Source organism: Podarcis filfolensis (genome assembly GCF_964270895.1).
Source record: "Podarcis filfolensis genome assembly, chromosome: 10".
Classification (NCBI taxonomy): domain Eukaryota; kingdom Metazoa; phylum Chordata; class Lepidosauria; order Squamata; family Lacertidae; genus Podarcis; species Podarcis filfolensis.
Genome location: NC_139612.1, coordinates 20,519,645 through 20,531,828, shown reverse-complemented (window position 1 = coordinate 20,531,828; position 12,184 = coordinate 20,519,645). Strand labels below are relative to the sequence as shown.

At 44.7% G+C, this 12,184-nt stretch overlaps 1 long non-coding RNA gene across 1 annotated transcript; it reads left to right on the top strand.

The window, feature by feature from the left end:
* The first annotated feature begins 1,481 nt into the window (after window positions 1-1,481).
* On the top strand, window positions 1,482-3,745 carry LOC310743998. Its single transcript, XR_014539321.1, has 2 exons — window positions 1,482-1,537; window positions 3,323-3,745. It is a non-coding gene; the product is annotated as an uncharacterized lncRNA (long non-coding RNA).
* Window positions 3,746-12,184: the final 8,439 nt, after the last annotated feature.

The window sequence follows — 12,184 nt, the reverse complement described above, 5'->3', positions numbered from 1 at the left end:
ATCGCAGCACGCCCGATACTTCACAATTATTGGAAAAAGGAAATTGATCCACCTTAAAGCTCGCCAAGAACATTGCAACACAAATACATCACATGGTTTGAGTTAGAGCAAAAAAACCCCAGCTATGTTATTTGCTGCTTGAACTTATGTATATTTACTCAAAAATCCACAGAGTTCAATGGGACTTATTCCCAAGTAAATATGCATAAGACACAGGCAAATATATATCCAGAGGTAGCTTCCAGATGTTTTGGACTATTCCCATCATTCCCAGCATGGTCATTGGTCAGGGTTGATGGGAGTTGTAATCCACAATATCTGGAGGATAGAATTAAGATTTCCCTAACAACTTGTATAACTGCTTAACTACAACAGTGTTAAATCTTAGGCATTTTTAAATGGAAGTAATTCCCACAAAGTTCAGTGAAGTCCAATTGAATTCAGTTACGTTTACACCCAAGTAAATAGGATTAGGATTGCTGCCTTAGTCCTGATTCAAAAGGCATAAGAGGCAGGCAAATGACGATATAAAAAGCCGTATATTAATTACATGAAGATGATGTACGGATGGTACACGACACCAGTGTAGTTGGGGAAAATGTACAAAACTAGTTCAAATATATGTTGGAAGTGTAAGGAAAAGGAGGGGACATTTTATCATATGTGGTGGGATTGTAAGGTAATTTAAAAAAAATGGGAAATGATATACAACGAATTGAAGAAAATGTTCCATTTAACATTTGTTAAAAAACCTGAAGCATTTTTATTAGGGATTATAGGGAAAGATCTGCCAAAAAAGTTGAAAAACATCTTCATGTATGCGACAACGGCCGCGAGAGTTCTGGTAGCACAAGGATGGAAGACTGAAGAAACCCCAACCAAAGAATAATGGCAAGAAAAATTGATGGACTGTGCAGAACTGGCAAAACTGACATACAAGCTACGGGACAAGGATAACTGTAACTTTAAAGAAGAGTGGGAACCCTTTACAAAGTATTTGAAGATACAACAAAGCGAACTGGACTCCTTGGCTGGTTTTAAATAAACGTTCACAAACTTTTTATTGATAATAATCAGCTAAATAGTTTGAGGATCTATACAACTGTGTAACATGCAGAAAACAGCATTTTTAGAGAAATCAAAGACTGGAACTGAGGGAAGTTGGGGGGTGGGGATGGGGGGGGGAATAAGGGTGATATGTTTCTGGATAATATGTTTTGTTTTAATTTTGAATAAAAGTTATTTTAAAAAAACAAAAAAAAAGCCGCATACTGGTAAGCAGTGAGACCTAGAAAGGAGAAAAAAGTAGAAACATGGAATTGAAAGGAACCACGAGGCTCATCTAGTCCAATCCCCGGTAGTGCAGGAACCTCTTGCCCAACGTGGGGCTCAATGTGGGGCTCAAACCCATAACCCTGTGATTGAGAGCCTCGTGCTCTACCGACTGAGCTATCCCAGCAGTACAAGTAAATTGAAACCAAAAGATAAAAAAATGTTGTGGAATACAGATAATTATAATCAGCAAAAGGAGCAGCTGGTACGTTCATGTCTGTTATCTGATATGAAAACTCCATTGTGTTGCTATTTGCTTTCTGTTTACTGAAGCAGCAAATGATAGTAATTTTCTGATTATAAGGCATGTATAGCCAAGCTGTATTGATATTGCTTTTGGGAGTGGGGAGTGGGAATCCTTTATTTTTTAAAAAAGAAAAAAAAAACCCTAAGAAATTCATAGGGATTAGTTTCCAGAAAAAATTTAAGCTTGCATTTATACAGATTTTTAAAATCCCTATTAAACTGATGGTTTTATAGCTTTGATATTTCACACTTTGATAAGATTATACAAAAGGCAGGAGCAATTTTAAAATGAAGTTGGAGTGTTGTTCTCTTTAATTCCCAAATGCAATGGGAATTAAACAGTTTTCTATTGTGCTTTCTGTGCATAAGAACTTAGCCTCTGGAAATGTATTTTTAAACTCCAGCTTGAAACAGCCAGACCCTGATTTGTAATGTGTCGTGAATTTTTTTACACATTTAAAAGTGAGGCTCCCTTTCTAAAGCCACATTATAGCTGCAAAAGCATTACTTACGACTTCCACTGAAAAAAGAAAATCACAAAAAAAAAACCCGAACTGCCATGCTGGAAACGCTGGTGTTGTTAACCAAGTGCAAATGTCAGTAATTTTAAATCCCCTTGGCCTAATTATATATAACGGAGATCGACAACTGGAAGCTTAAGGCCGTATAATTTCAGAGAATTTGAATCTGATCCCTCGTCTCCTCGCCAAATTTAATCAGGCTGTGGTAAAAGAAAAACAATAATCTCATTCGGCCTTACTTTAGAAGAAATTGCTTCATAAGTTGTGAAAGCCAAAAGATACTCCACACTTTAGTATGATATCTCTTAGGGAAGGGGAGTAAAAGTGGAGACTCCATTTTGTGCCGCCATATTTTTTTATGCTGCCTTCTCTTGCCAAGTCCTAGGAGGCATCATCATCATCATCATCATCATCATTATTATTATTATTATTATTATTGGAATGGGAGACAAAGGATGAGCAAGTAAAATCCCCAATGATACATTGGGCAGTAGACATTGGTCATAATATAGACATGGAAGAATGGGAATGATTGTGGAATTTACAGCATGTTATACAGAGTCATTCGCGACTGGACTTAACTGTCAGGGGTCCTTTACCTTTTTACCTTTATAAGGGACGTGGGTGGCACTGTGGTGTAAACCACTGAGCCTTGGGCTTGCAGATCGGAAGGTTGGCTGTTCAAATCCCCATGACGGGGTCCCTGCTCCTGCCAACCTAGCAATTCGAAAGCACGTCAAAGTGCAAGTAGATAAATAGGTACCACTCCGGCGGGAAGGTAAACGGCATTTCCGTGTGCTGCTCTGGTTTCACCAGAAGCAGCTTAGTCATGCTGGCCACATGACCCAGAAAAACTGTCTGTGGACAAACGTCGGCTCCCTCAGCCAGTAAAGCGAGATGAGCGCCGCAACCCCAGAGTCGTTCGCAACTGGACTTAACTGTCAGGGGTCCTTTACCTTTTTACCTTTATGGTCTAAGAGAAAATGATATGAAAATGATATATTGATGGCATCTAACACCGGGTAAATTGGCAAAAAATGTATAAATCTAAATCAAATAAGTGTTGGAAATGTAAAGAGAAAGAAAGTTCTTTTTATCATATGTGGTGGTCTTGTAGTAAGGTTAAGGCTTACTGGGAAATGATATATAATGAAATTAAAAGGATGTTTAAAATAACCTTTGTAAAAAAAACCAACCAAAAGCTTTTCTTTTGGGAATTATAGGGACAGAACTACCTAAATTGTATAGAAACTTATTCATGTACGTGACTACACTGGCAAGAATGTTACTTGCCCCAAAATGGAAAGAAGCAGAAGTCCCAGCAAAGGAAGAATGGATACAAAAACTGATGGAATATGCAGAAATGGCAAAACCAGAAAAATAAGAAATCAAGATAACAATTTTTTAATAAAAGAATAGAAACGGTTTATTGAATATTTACAGATAAATTGTAAACAGTTAAGAACATTGGCAGGATTGTTGTAATAACCTGCAGTTTCATAAGAATATATATTTAGCATAGATGAATAAATGAGCAAATTAAGTTAATTTAGATATGCAGAAGATATTAAAAATAAATTTAAGGAACTGCAGAAAGAGGGGGAAGGAAGCTTTGAAATGTCAAAATGATTGTAAAATTAGTAAAATGTATAAACTAGGAAAGTATAAATCTATTTTTTTAAAACGAGGCATGCAAGGTGCTGCTTCCCACCTGGCATAGGAAGGGTTGTGTCGTGTGTGTGGTGTGCCGCGGGTGTCATCGCGTTTTTGAATCATGGCGCTGACTGATAATCTACTGAGCCTGTATTACAATGTCTCACTGTATGTAAGAGGAGGGAATCTAAATGTGCAATAAAATACATTTCTGGCCCACTCTCTGGGACATTGTGTCTGCTGAGAATGTTGACCATTCACAATATACAAATTACAGTGGTATCTCGGGTTAAGTACTTAATTCGTTCCGGAGGTCCGTTCTTAACCTGAAACTGTTCTTAACCTGAAGCACCACTTTACCTAATGGGGCCTCCTGCTGCTGCCGCGCCGCCAGAGCCCGATTTCTGTTCTTATCCTGAAGCAAAGTTCTTAACCTGAAGCACTATTTCTGGGTTAGCAGAGTGTGTAACCTGAAGCATATGTATCCTGAAGCGTATGTAACCCGAGGTACCACTGTACTCTTATGAAGCTGCAGGTTATTACAAAAATCTTGCCAATGTTTTTGTTTGCCATTTATTTGTAAATAGTCAATAAACCATTGCCATTATTTTATAAAAAGTTTGCTATCTTGATTTCTTATTCTTCCGGTAAGGTTCTCCATTTCTGCGTATTCCATAAGTTTTTGTATGCATTCTTCCTTTGCTGGGACTTCTGCTTCTTTCCATTTTGGGGCAAGTAACATTCTTGCCAGTGTAGTCACGTACATGAATAAGTTTCTATACAATTTAGGTAGTTTTGTCCCTATAATTCCCAAGAGAAAGGCTTCTGGGTTGTTGTTGCTGCTGCACCGTGAGTGTGGGGAAAGGCCGCTCCCTCCTCAGGCTAATTCCATCTGGCCTAGGGGGCGGGGCCCAGACTCACCTCTGTGACAGCTTTAAGGACACTGGTGCTGCTGCAGCAAATGTTAAAGATGTTTTTATATATTTTAAGGTGTTTTTACTGTTTACTCTGTTGTACCACCGTGAATGGTGGTTTTTATCTATGCATTTTTGTTTTGTTCCGTTTTGTTTTGGTTTGGGGTTGGATATTGAGTGGGGTGGGGGTTGGTTTTGTTTGGGTATAATTGTTTTTGGTTGTTTTGTTTTTCTATTTTGTAAATGGAGGCAAGTATGAGGCTTGGGATTGCTACCGTGGAGGGGCGAGGGAGGTATGGCGGTGGGGGCAGATGTTATAGGCGAAGGGGATCGAGATACGGATATGCTCGTACCCCTTCCAATCTGCGCCCCATCCCGAGGGACGAGGGTAGGGTGAGCAAGGATTACTCACCTCCGTCACTGGTGTTGTGCAATGCCAGGTCTATAGGCAACAAAACCGCCACCCTGCGAGATATCTTTACCTTGCAGGGAGTCGATCTGGCTTGTGTGACGGAGACCTGGGTGCGCGAAGCGGAAACTGTTACCTTACGAGAGATGGCACCTCCGGGTTTCTCCGTCCTCCACCAGTCACGGACTGTGGGCCGGGGGGGAGGGGTGGCATTATTAATCCGGGAAGATTGTTCTTTCAGGGCTCTACCATCGCCATTGATCCCCGGCATTGAATGTGTTGGCCTAGTGTGGGGCTCTGAGGTGAGCTTGGCTGTCTGGCTGGTGTACCGGCCACCTAGCGCACCAGCAGCCACCCTGTCAGGCCTGCTGGAGGCGGTGGCCGCTGGGCCTTGGAGTTCCCTAACCTATTGGTATTGGGGGACTTCAACATCCATGCTGATGCCACTCCCTCCTCACAGGCTCTGGACCTGGTGTCTTCCATGGCAACACTAGGGCTCTCCCAGTTTGTTTCGGGCCCCACACATCAAGCAGGCCACACGCTGGATTTGATCTTTGGCGCCGGTATAGATGTGATCATGTCTCCTTTGATGAAGGTGCCATGGTCTGATCACTACACTCTGAAAGCCAGGATTGACTTTCCACCCCCACCCTGCTTAGGTGGTGAGCCGATTTGGGCTCACCCGCAGAGGCTGATGGACCCTGATAGATTCCGTCAAGCCTTGCGGGACCTTGCTCCCCCTGGCGACTCATTGACTGAGCTTGTTGAGGGCTGGAATACCCAGCTCCTGGCAGCCATCGATGAGATCGCACCTAAGCGCCCTCTGCGACCCCGCAGAAACCGGGCTCCCTGGTTTACCAAGTCGCTTCGGAAAATGAAGCGGGATCTCAGACGGCTAGAGCGAGTATGGCGGGGTGCCCGTGACGGAGCCTCAAGAACATCTTATAGGGTTTTTATGAAAACCTATGAGATGGCAGTGAAGGCCGCTAAGAAGTCTTACTTCTCGGCCTCCATTGCATCCGCTAGCTCTCGCCCGGCGCAATTATTTAGTATAATTAGGTCTTTAACGTCCCTTGAAGGACAGCCAAATTTAAATAACAATCTGACACACAGCTGTGAGGCATTTGCGAGCTTTTTTGCGGAGAAGGTCCTGTTGCTCCGCCATGACCTTCCTGCCAATTTGGATACAATAAATGAACTGGAGGCCCCTCGACTGTCCTCGGGTCCAGTATTGGACCACTTTGACCGGATATCTCCAGCCGATGTGGACAGACTCCTCCAAGCTAGAAAGCCCACCACCTGTCCTCTTGACCCATGCCCGTCATGGCTGATTAGAGCATGTCCAGACGAGGTGCGGGCCCCCCTGGGGGATATCATCAATTTGTCCCTTGGCACCGGGATATTCCCAGGGGAACTGAAGGAGGCAGAGGTGCGTCCGCTCTTAAAGAAAACATCATTAGATCCCTTAGATCTATCCAATTACCGCCCGGTTTCGAATCTTCCATTCCTGGGTAAGGTGATTGAGAGAGTGGTTGCTGAACAGCTTGGTAGGTTTCTGGATGAAACATCGGCTCTCGATCCATTCCAGTCCGGCTTCCGTGCTGGTCATGGGACCGAGACGGCTCTGGTTGCCCTAACAGATGATCTCCGCAGGCAGCTGGATCGAGGCGGGTCGGGGCTGCTGATTCTTCTAGACCTGACAGCAGCCTTCGACATGGTCGATCACGAACTCCTAGACCACCGCCTTGCCGACGTGGGGATCCAGGGCACAGTCCTCAAATGGCTGCGCTCGTTTCTCTCTGGTCGGGGACAGAGGGTGGCGCTTGGGGGGGGAATTGTCATCGCGCCACTCCTTGGTGTGTAGAGTGCCTCAGGGTGCGATTCTCTCCCCGATGCTTTTTAACGTCTTTATGCGCCCCCTCGCCCAGCTTGTCCGGAGTTTTGGGCTGGGTTGCCATCAGTACGCCGATGACACCCAACTCTATCTGTTGATGGATGGCCATCCTGACTCGGCCCCAGACACACTGACCAGATGTCTGGAAGCTGTGGCTGGATGGTTACGTGGGAGCCGGTTGAAGTTAAATCCTTCGAAGACAGAGGCCCTCTGGCTGGGACGGGACGATATGGGATTGAGGGGGCAACTCTCATCTCTTGCGGGGGTGCAATTAGTGCCAGCACCGTCCGTTAAGAGTTTGGGTGTAATCTTCGATACCTCCCTCTCTATGGAGGCGCAGATTACAGCTATAACAAAGGCGGCATTTTTTCATCTCCGCCAAGCTAAGCAGTTGGCCCCTTATCTCTCTCGCCCTGACCTAGCCACTGTGATCCATGCGACGGTCACCTCCAGACTGGATTACTGTAACTCACTCTACGTGGGGCTGCCCTTGAGACTGACCCAGAAACTCCAGCGGGTGCAGAATGCCGCGGCGAGACTCCTTATGGGGTCTTCGCTGCGAGATCATATTCATCCGGTACTATACCACCTGTACTGGCTCCCTGTGGAGTACAGGATCAGGTTTAAGGTGCTGGTTTTAACCTTTAAAGCCCCATACGGCCTAGGACCCTTGTACCTACGGGACCGCCTCTCCTGGTATGCCCCACAGAGAAACCTACGGTCTGCAAATAAAAACATCCTGAAGGTCCCAGGCCTCAGAGAGGTTAGGCTGGCCTCAACTAGAGCCAGGGCCTTCTCGGCTGCGGCTCCAATCTGGTGGAACGCTCTGTCACAAGAGACTAGGGCCCTGCGGGACCTGACATCTTTCCGCAGGGCCTGCAAGACAGAGTTGTTCCACCAGGCCTTTGGTCAGGGCGCAGCCTGACTCCCTCCTCTGGCAACCTGCACAGAATTTTGCTTAATGGTTACCATCAACTTGATTTTAATTAATTTTTATAATGAAATATTTTTAGAATGTTGGATTATTTGATTGTTTGATTATTTGATTGTTGTTAGCCGCCCTGAGCCCGGCTTCGGCTGGGGAGGGCGGGATATAAATAAAATTTATTATTATTATTTATTATTGTTTTATAAATGTTATTTTGAACACCACCGGAGCACGATTTCTGTTCTCACCATGGAGCAAAGTTCTTAACCCGAGGTACTATTTCTGGGTTAGCGGAGTCTGTAACCTGAAGCGTATGTAACCTGAAGCATATGTAACCCGAGGTACCACTGTACCGTAAAAATATTATTTCAAAATCAATTTGTGCACCAGAACTTCCAAGTGTCCCTATTTTCCAGTGATAGTCCCGGATTTACAGAAGCCGTCCCGGTTTTTGATTTCATACCAGAATGTCCCACTTTTCCTTAGGACTATTTTCATTGGATAAATGTTGGAGGGTATGGAGTTATGCAACTCCTGAGCCAAGGAGAAAAGTACCTAAGACATCTTAGGCAGCCCTCTATAGGGAAGTTTTTTAATGTTTAATGTTTTATTATGTTTTTATATATGTCGGAAGCCGCCCAGAGTGGCTGGGGAAACCCAGTCAGATGGGCAGAGCATACACAATAAAGTTGTTTTTGTTTCTGTTGTTGTTTAATAGGACATCCCTATTTTCATCAGAGAATTGTTGGAGGGTATGTTATACACACCAAATTAAACGTGCGCTTCCAAGCAGATTTTTGTCAGAGGTTTTGCTGCTGCAAATGCTGTCACAGAGAGGAATGGTTAGTCTATGGTATTGGTTCTCCTGTGCAGTTTCTGAGCCACATGTTTGGGGAATCACAGCTTATTTGTCCGATGCTTCCTTTAAAATGGTTCATAGACTCTTCTTCACGACGTAAAACAGAGCGCAGCCTGCTCAGGGCCACTGAAATCAATGCTCAGGTCTTTTTTGTGGCTCTCAAATGTAGACCAAAAATGATAAATTAGCTGCATTCAGCACGTTTCATCGGAAGCAGTTCCCAAGAAGAAAGAAAGAAAGACCCATTGTGGAGAAATCTCTGTCTAGGTAGGTCTTGTATTTTGTCCACACAAAGCCCTTTTAGCGCTATCATGATAATCTAATTTTCTTCTTCCCCAGATAGCACCAAACAGTATCCCACTGTTCCCTGCTGGAAACTAAATATTATGTTTTCAAGGGGAAGGCATTCTTCAGTCAAGTTCAACTAAGAATCTCACAAGGGAGCTGTCTCTATTGTCCAATCCATTTATGAGGGAGGATCAGTAAATAAAGAAAGCAAACTACATCTGTCCTGTAACTTTGGAGGTCACCAAGCAATTCGAGCAGCCATAAGTCACCAGTCTAATGGAATTTCGCGTCTCCTTAATTCAGAGCTTTGGGTCACATTAGCTAGCATCATTCACCCGAATGTTCGATATGAGGACATTCCCACAAAAAGGATTGCAATGCATGTTTTTCATTCTACTTGGCATACATTTGCAATATATCTTGTTCAAGTTGGGAGATATAAACCCTTTGCTTCATTGAGAAATATATTCTTGCTGGATATGATAACATGCTAGAGGAATGATTAGGGAAATCATGGCAGGAGTGCTTTAGATGCTGCACAGCATCTGAAAGTGATATAAGTCTTTGCCCAGGGGACTTTCAGTCGATCGTAAAGGGACACAATAAAAAAATAAGATGTGGAAAAGAGCAATGTACCCTTTTCTGAATGTAGCTCTATACTTCACCCTCTTTCTCTTGTTGGGAATACTTTCTGTTCCCCTGTGCTGTGGCCAGGTTAGTTTGCCTCAGTTTTGCAATTTCTTACAGGTTTAGGCAAATATTTGAGAATTCAAGGGTTGCTTTAGAACAGTCAAGGTTGCTCAACCTTCACTTTTCTACCTAATCCATTGGGGACCTGCATGGGTCTCTGTGACACTGAGGGTAGAACTTCGCTAATCGAGATGGTGTAATTGCTGCAGGAACCTCGTATGGTTTACGTTCTTTGGTTTGAAGCAAACACTACTGTAATGGTTATATGGGGTTGCTCGTGCGTAAGTTGCCGCCACTCCTGGCTAGGTAGCCTGGTTAAACCTTTTCTGGCTGGACAGCCCTTCACTTCGTGGCTGTTCAGTCGCTAGCAGCATCTGTCAGTGGGCGTTTCTTGAACTTCTTCCAGCAAAGAAGTTCTTTGATGCCAAGTCTACGCCTACTTTCCCTGCGTGGAAGTCTTCTGCGCAGGGTGGGTATGGGTAGCGGAGGACCCGTGCTCTCCCCGCTGGTCTCCGGCGAGGAGTCCTGGAGCCCCCTCTCCGATTCCCCCATCCGCCCCCCTTTATCCCTGGTATTACGCTGATTTCCTTCCCCAGCCGATGAGCTCCCTCTCTCCCTGCTGGGCCCTTCTCCAGCATCGCTTGGGAGCCTTGCCTCCACCTCTGGCTCCGATGTCAGTTCCCTGACAACTACATAAGAATTTTGTTTTGTTTTTTTAAAAACCAGACTGGATCAGGCCTCTCTAGCCCAGCATCCTGTTCTCACAGTGGCCAATAGGATACCAATGGGAAGCTTGTGAGCAGAATGTATCAGCAACAGCACTTTCACATCCTGTGATTCCTCGCAGCTAGCAGACCGAGGCATATGACTTCTGAGAGTGGACGCAGAGCATAATATTGATGGCTAGTACCATATTTTTCGCTCCATAAGACACACTTTTTTCCTCCTAAAAAGTAAAGGAAATGTCTGTGCGTCTTATGGAGCGAATGTGTGGTCGATCGCTGGCTCCCTTTCCGCCCCCACCCCCTTGCCCAGGCCTCCATTGTTGAAGGTTTTGCAGAGGGAGGCTGTTTGTTTCCCCAGCGACATGTGACTGGCTGATTAGATTATCTGTCTGGATACTGTAGAAACGGCCCCCTTTCCTTTCCTGAAGAAGCTGAAGAACTGTGAGTTGAACCCCATAAAACCAGGATTTTTTCCCTTTGCAAAGTAAGCTCAACAACTTTGAGCTGATCATCAAAAAGGGGGCTTTCCCCCTTTGCAAAATAAGCTGCACAACTGTGAGCTGATCCCCCCCCAAAATGGGGCTTTTTCCCTTTCCTCCTCTAAAAACTAGGTGCGTCTTATGGTCAGGTGCGTCTTATGGCGCGAAAAATATGGTACATCATTCGTAAATGGCATTTAAAATGCACCAAAGGAGCAGAAAATACTTTTTATGTATGCGACAACAGCCACACGGATGCTTCTAGCCCAGAGATGGAAAGAAGAAAGAGTTCCTACCAGAGAGGAATGGCAAACTTAGCTGATGAACTACGCCAAAATGGCAAAACTGACCAGAAAGCTCAGGAACCAAGAAGACAAAAACTTCAGGAAAGAATGGGGGAAATTCATAATTTATTTAGGAGACCACTGTAAGCAGATGAGAACATTAGCAGGATTTGAATCACACTTGTAATGTAACAAATATGGTGGATAATATGGATAGATATAAAACATAGATTATGATATAATGCACAGTTGAAAACATTGACATAAGGACCCACCGAGGGGATGGGGGAAGTCGCGAGATTCAGAGAAATCTCTGTACATATATGGTTTTCCTATAAATATATATTTGAAAAATAAAATGAGAACACACACACACACAATGCACCTTAATCAATATGCACATACCTGCAAACGGTTGAAAGCAGCCCGATAAATGAACGAATCTGCAGGGTTTGCCAACCGCTCTGGAGCAGTATCTTTCTTGGTCGGACTAGACCAAGTGCAAGAATATGGGTTGTATAGCTGAACTCTCTCGCCACACCAGGAGCACTAGGGGTCCATATCCCCAGGCTGTCACATCTGTACAGGCTAAGGCTATGGATGGATGAGTTGGAAAGAAGGAATGGGGACATACCTGAGGACTTCCCCTTTAAGGCCTTCCATCCCTCAAGTAAGGGGGGGGCACCTAGGAGGGACAGTGTGGCCCTTAAATCCACTAGATGGCTGTGTTAGATTAACACCAATGGTATTGTTTTTGGGTGAGCCAGAGGAGTGATGGCCCTGGGCACATTTGAGGGGTGCATTTTGCTCCTCGGTGCACTGCCAGCCCCGTGCTGCTGCACCCCGGCCTGCCCATGGCCCTCGGCGCGCACAACAGGCATACCCCCGAATGGCACATTGCCGCACTGCTTTGCAATGCTGCAGGGCTGCAACAGCGAGGATGACCTCATGTCTTTGGGCCC